The following is a 7,562-nucleotide window of genomic DNA, read 5'->3' on the forward strand; positions in this document are numbered from 1 at the left end:
AGTCCGCGTATCCCTAGGAAGGTTCTGCAGGGGTACTATAGGGTAACGTAAAATCTTTTGGTGAATTAAAGGTTTCAATATATTTTATTAATTCTTACAAAATTAAATGAGTTTAAATCCACATCAACAGTGTAACATAGAATACTTTATGAGTACGGTATACAATGAGGTTTACTTTCCAGTCATGAGCACTTCTGCTTCAACAGTCACCTTTCAACACAGTGAGCTCCACACTAACCTGTCAATCTAAGCCTCCTGCACACAGTAGGGCCTCTCACCTGTCTATGCTGATACCAATCACGAGCTGCCATATTAAACCCAGGATTATGTATTGTGAACACATGCTGACTGTGGATAGTGAAAACTCTGAACATATTAAAACTCTGCATCTCTTCTAGACTCGCACTTGATTGGTCAGATTGAAGTCAGTAGTTTGATCCACTGCCTGAAAAACGATCTGGTAATCTATGTCTCTCGTGACTAGCATAGAAAATGAAGAAGTTTATAGAACTCCTCCTTCTCTCTGTTAGGTACCTTAGGCAAAACAGTGGTTGGAGCTGTAAACAAACATCCCTGACTAGTCCTGACATGGATGGTGACCGTATCCTCCCAGACCCAGACCTCACTGATCCAGGCTGAGTTCACTGTGAACCTGGCCACTGGACTCTGAGGATCAGAGACCTAAAACATAAAGTCAGCTTGAATGGTTTTGTGGGCAGATCCATTTTCAGAGGACGGATGTTGATAGAGAGAGGAGTTGAATTCTCTGACTTTCCTGTAAAAGCAGCAGCAAGGAGATCCAGATGAGGAGACGCAGATCAAGTTCATGTTTTTGATAGAGGAGGATTTCTTTCTGTGGCTTCTTGTTGTCATGAAGACACTGTCAGTAGCCAGTCTTCAACTCTCAGGACTATAAACTGTCCCAAGCTACTGGAAGCAAGGTGCTCTGATTCAAAGTATCACGATCTCTATGGAAATGCTCTGAGTCACTTCTCATGTGTGTTTTCATTTGTTTGTTCTATGGTGGAAAGTTGTAATTTTAATTTGCTTTAATTGTATAGGTGTCTTTTTTTTATTTCTCCTGATATTTATTGAATGTGCATTTGTAGAATAGAATTAAGCCGAAAATCCACACAAGTAACAGCAGCAGTAAGAGCAAGGCCAACTGAAAAGAAGACTGGTAATAATATATACAGACTGTCTTAACTTGTTTGCCTAGTGCAAAAATGACTGATGGGTGGTTTGTTCAGACTATTTACAGTTGACCTCTTACATCTTCACTAGTTTTTTTTTATGTACAAGGAGGATTTAAACATTTAATCATGGTGCGTACAGTCTGATGACTGTGTTGGACAACGACTCACCTGACCTCTCAGTATCCTTGTATTTTAATGAAGTAAGGCCTCCCACTATTGCTGTATCTCTGCACCTCCAGGTATTCATGAAGGGCGTGGGTTGCCTGATCGTGGTTGTCTAGGAGGGACGTGTGCGTGTTGCATGTGCCCCCTCTCAACTATAGTCTCCATGCGATCCACATTCCTGCCGATTCAAACCCAAGCCATCTCAACGCATCCGTCCAGTCTCTCAGATGGTCCATTGGTCATACTGAAGTCATGAACCAAAACATGATTCATAACCAGATTGGATTGTAGACTCAACAGGTCCTATTCTGAGTGTGAACCATAGTGTCCACTAGATATTGATGATCCTTCAGTAGTAATGAGGTTGTCTAAGACATCATCATCTGCTTTAGGAGTTATTACCACAGTCCACTAAGGGGCAGCAAATAGATAATCACCTAATACAAAGAGTATAGTATTTATCTAGTTCAGTGATCCCACTGGCTGGTAGTTGAGGTGATATCCTACCCTACAGAGGCTGAAAAAGGGTCCAACTCAGTCAGTATGGACATCAGTTTTAATCCATTATACCATTTGGAATCAAAAGCATGTTTTTGTTTTTTTGAAAATGTGTGTTCAAATTTTTAAAAAAGATCATAAAGTCCAGTTAAAGGTCAAATACGAAATCCAAGTAGTTGTTATCAGCAAAAACAAGAGGAAGAAACAAGAGTCAGTGTGAAATTTCTTTTGGAAGGTTGATTGTCCCATCACAGTCTCAAAGCATGAGGAAATCCAGGAGACAGACAGTACCTCTAAGAGAGCTGGACAACTGTAGAAAGTTCCGCCACCCATCAGCGGACACATATCTGCGTCCTTGTGATACACGTACTCACATACAACACAGTATACAGATGAAATTAAATGATGTTCTTCCTGAGTCAGTCTGTTTATTAAAATGAAAAAAAAAATATATCCATGTTCTAAATAGCAAAGCTTATCATTCTTTTAAACAGAAACACTTGGAAAAGGTAAGAAAAAACAATAATAAACTGTAGCACACAGATAGCGTGTTGCAACATTGTGTTATAAGCACTGAGAATATTGCACTTGTGTAACGAAACAAAAAATATTCTTTAAAAAGTCATGTCCTATAAACTGGACTTAATAATGTTAAGTAATTTAAATAAATATCATCAGCGTTTGTGTCATTTACTAAAGATCAATTTGTATTGTCAACCTCTAGATGTTTAAGTTTCATTGCAGCGTTGATCAGTTCTCTTCTCAGCCTGAGGGAGGTTTTTGTACTACGATATTTCACTGTGTGAACGAGCTACTACTCTGCTGACAATAATAAACTCCTGAATCTTCAATCTGAACTCTACAGATGGTCAAAGTGAAGTCAATCCAGATCCCACTTCCACTAAACAGCTGAAACTCCAGACTGACGAGATTTACTGTAAAAATCATAGTTTTAGGATTGTTCTCCCAGTTCTGATGTACCATGGATGGAGACAGAGAAGAAGTCGAGACCAGCTACTGCACTTGGAACTGATCTACATGAGATGAAACAAGACTGTCTAAAACAACCTGAGATCCAGGAGACAGAGTCAGAAGAATTACTCCTGATGAACATGGAAGAAGAAGAAAAAGAGGTGAAGAGACTTATGTTAGACAAATCCAGCTAGGAAAGAAGATTAAATCCAACAGAAGAGGATGATTTGTTGAGATGAGAATAATGAAGAAAAATCTCTTGCTTCAGTGTTTCTCAGCAGTGTGCTCAACCTGGTTGCATCCTGAAGCAGCAAAGTTTTTCAGCAGAGGAGTCTCACCCGAACAAGAGCCCCAGGGTGGCCATCAGTAGATCATGTGACATCATCAATTAGTGCCAGGCCGGCGTGTCATGGCTGTGAAAGTTTCTGGACAGCCACTGTCAAACACTCTACTGCCTCTAACAGCTGCGCTCAAGAGCAGGAACACATAGTGCAAACGACACAGAGTCCAGTCACTGCAGGCTGGACAACACGATGCATCATGCCTGTTTCCCTCCACTGTAATACCCCCGCCCGGGGGGGGGGCCACCCACACAAAATTCCACATATTTACATATTCAAATCATGACATTGAGATAATTGATTGTGCTAGAAACTGATCCATGACTTGTGGACAGCATTGTTCTGGAAGATTTCTTTTTGTGATTATTCATTTTAAATTAATATTAATGACTGAATGGATTACTGATCACAAACATTATATGTTATCTGTGTCTTCAATTTCACTTCGATGATATTTTTAAGAGAGAAAACTGTATCCTGCATGAAGCTGAGGTCACAGGTCATCATTGATTTATCTCCGTATGACAGTTAAAAGAGTGAGGTCTGAAATCCACCTTGACTTTGGATGGATTAATACCTTCCTGAGATTTGGTGGATATAAAATGGAAATGATAAAAATTCGACACTGGGAAAATACCTCTCTATACATTCAGTATTTTAATTCTACTTCTCACAATCAATCTTTGTGATATATGATAAATTATGCCTTTTAACATGCACGTATGAATCTGTAATGAACTTTTTAAGCCACGTCTGGTTGTGTGTGTCCGATGAACTGTACCAGTCCTCTGCATAGCATCCGATCTGCAGAACAGACACATCAGTTTCTGTTCAGTCTGACGAGGGAGGTAATTTGTACCGACCTTTTTCACTGTGTGAACACCACTGAATGTTGATTAGTGAAGACCTCTTGACCAGTAATAAAACTGCTGCATCCGTCATTCTGGACTCCACAGATGGTCAAGTGAATTCCATAGTTGTTGATCCACTGCCTGAAAAAACACCTGGAATCCCTGATTCTCTATAAGTTGTACCGATAATCAGCAGTTTAAAGGACCTCCTCCACTCACTGTTGGGACCAGAGCAAAATAGTGTAGGTGCGTATTAAACAGTCTGACTGGTTTCTAACAGTTGAGGTGACGGTTCCATCCCAGACCAGATGTCACTGATCCAAGGCTGAGTCACTGTGTACTGGCCTCTGACCCTGCGGATACAGAACAAAACATAAACAGCTTGATGGTTTTTGTGGGCTTCCTTTCAGAGTGACGGAGTTTGAGAGAGGAGAGATTGATTCGCTGGACTTTACCTAGAACAGCACACAGAGAGTCCAATGAGGACGCAGATGAAAGTCAAGTTTTTGATGAGAATTTCTGTGGCTTCTGTTGGTCATTGAAACACTGTCCATCATCCATCTTCAACTCTCAGACTATAAACTCTCCATAAGCACGGAGCATGGGTGGGCTCGCTGATGCCAACAGTCAATCTCTATGAAAATGCTCTGGGAGTCTTTTATTAAAATGTGTCAGGATGATGTTTGTTTAAATTAACATCTATAAATAAATTTATATCGAACACAGTTTCATTTTTTTGGTTGCAGTATAGTTTGTCCGTTCAAACAAATATAAACAATGCTTCCTTTTAAGTATTTACCTTGTTTTATTTTTTTTTGTTTGTTTTTTTTAATTGAGTCAGATTAAATATCAGGGTCACAGGACTTTATTTTGGTGTGACCATACTATCACTCTCTTCTGTTGTTGTTGTCTGACTAGTTGTGTTCTCTGTCATATCCTCTGTGGTTTTAATGTCTGAAAGTGTCCTATACATATTTTAATCGCCTCTGTACTTGATCCCTCTCCTCTGGTTTTGTGCCCTAGTCATATGTTGAGCAGAGAAAGAAATTGATCCATTCTGTTCCTTATTCAAGGACAAATGACACAGGAGTAAAATGAAAACATCTTCCTTCATTTTGGGATGTCTACTGTCGATGGAAATTACACAGCTGAAACACATGAAATCAACACTTTTTAATCAGAGTATAGCATGAAGTCAATTAAAGCTCTGGAATATTGATGTGGTCAGTTCAGTCGTAGAGGAGGTTGTTAATGAGCTTCATCTGTTTTGGTGTTAATTACCAACAGGTTCACTAGTGGGGCAGTAATAAGATGAACTCCTAAACAGGAAGAGTTTTACCAGTGGAGGCCACTGACAGTTTGTCCCTCATCATCTGTTCTGAGTTGTGTATTGTTAGAATTATTTTTTGATATTTGGCTAGACGTGTGATAATCACTTGAGATTTTCTAGGTTGTATTTAGAAGCGTGAATATTAACATAATTAACATTCATATAATCAAATAAAGAATGAGGTCCTAGATAATGGGAAGGTCAAGAGCATCAACCCTGTTTAACTTTACTTGCGTAGGGTTGATACATGTTGAGAAAGTAGCAATCATCTGACTATGACAGAGCAAGATGGAAACATAGCGAGTCTGAGAGAATAGAGAACAATGAGGAGCTGTTCTGAAGTGATAAAAGTTGCAAAGGAGTCACAGGATGAGCACGGTACAGAGCATGTGAGGTCTATGTCAGGCAGGAACAGGTAGGGAGGACTTTCTCTTCTTTCTAGGGCACTGTCCCAGGGGATTGGAGGACCTGATTGGCCAAGGGTCGGGACCGACCTGTTCACCAACAATGGGAGAGTTAAGTCTAAACCACGACTCCTCCCACCTGTAGCCAACCAATCATATTCATTTTGTTGAAAATGTTATAATGGTGTGAAACTACTAAAAATCATCCTTCTCTGGGACGTTGGCCAAGACTTATTGAACAGAGAAGGTCCATGTATATCCATATATTTCTATATTCCAATACATTTTTGAATAAATAGCTTAAATTGACAGCAAGAAGTCGTATGGTGGTTTTTCCAGAAGAATTAACGAACACGCTAACAATATTCATCTAGGGTCAATGTCACTACTGGGAGTATGAGGTGATACCTGGACCCTACACAGCAAGTTGAGAAGAGTTGAATTCATGGTGTTAAACCAGACATACACTAGTAGAGTTAATTATACTCTTCATAGAGTTAATCCATTATAATTAACTCTCAGTCAATAAAAGGTTGTTGTCAAAACCGAGTGTTAAAAGAAAGTGTCACTAAATCAAAGCTCTGGGTGTAAATGTTTAAATATTAACTCTGAACTTCTTACTCTAAACTCTGATTTAACACCTCAAGTGTTAAATAGCCACAGAGCGACGGAAACTTTACTCGTCATGCTGTTACTAACCACCCGAACACCTGCTTAATGAGCTAGAGGTTAGCATGGTTAGCATGCATGCCTGGCCTCACTGTAACATAGAAAGTGAGTAACGGCATTAAACGGTACGTTTGGCTTGACATTTTGTCTGAGTGGGACGAGTCATGCACTTTGTAACCATAGATATAAAACGTGATAAGATGATGCTAATGGTTGCTAGCTAGCGTGCTAAAGTGGTGCTAACACTACATACATACATTGTGCCTTACTGTTGAATGTTCTAGTATTTGTGGTGCAAGTTTGAAAATAAATATTTTCATAAAACGTGATAAGATGATGCTAATGGTTGGGAGTTGGTAGCTAGCATGCTAAAGTGGTGCTAACGCTACACTGTGCCTTATTGTTGCATGTTCTATTTGTGGTGAAAGTTTGAAAATAAATGTTTTTGAAATGATTATTCAATATTTTAAGTCATTTCATTTGTGACTTATAATAAATTATGTCAATAACATGGAGTGTATGAAGTTTTAAACCAACATCTGGTTTGTGTGTTCAGTGAACTGTATCAGTCTCTGCAGTAGCTTCCAGCTGCAACAGTCACTTCAGTTTCTGTTCAGTCTGACTGAGGGAGGTTTTTGTACGACGCTTTTTCACTGTGTGAACACCCACTGACTGTTGGGATAGTGAAGACTCTGACAGTAATAAACTGCTGCATCTTCAGCCTGGACTCCACTGATGGTCAGAGTGAAGTCAGAGTTTGATCCACTGCCTGAAAAACGACCTGGAATCCCTGATTCTCTATAAGTTGACCGAGTAATCAGCAGTTTAGGAACTCCTCCATCTCTCTGTTGGTACCAGGCTAAATAGTGGTAGCTGCCAATATAAACATCCTGACTGGTTCTACATCTGATGGTGACGGTTCCTCTGAGACTAGATCTCACTGATCCAGGCTGAGTCACTGTGTACTGGCCTCTGGACTCTGAGGATACAGAGACAAAAACATAAAGCAGCTTGATGGTTTTGTGGGCTTCATTTCAGAGGGACGGATGTTGATAGAGGAGAGGAGTTTGATTGTCTGGACTTTACCTGTGAAGCAGCAGCAGAGGAGAGTCCAGATGAGGACGCAGATCAAAGTC

This window comes from Mugil cephalus, chromosome 14, assembly GCF_022458985.1.
Source record: "Mugil cephalus isolate CIBA_MC_2020 chromosome 14, CIBA_Mcephalus_1.1, whole genome shotgun sequence".
Classification (NCBI taxonomy): domain Eukaryota; kingdom Metazoa; phylum Chordata; class Actinopteri; order Mugiliformes; family Mugilidae; genus Mugil; species Mugil cephalus.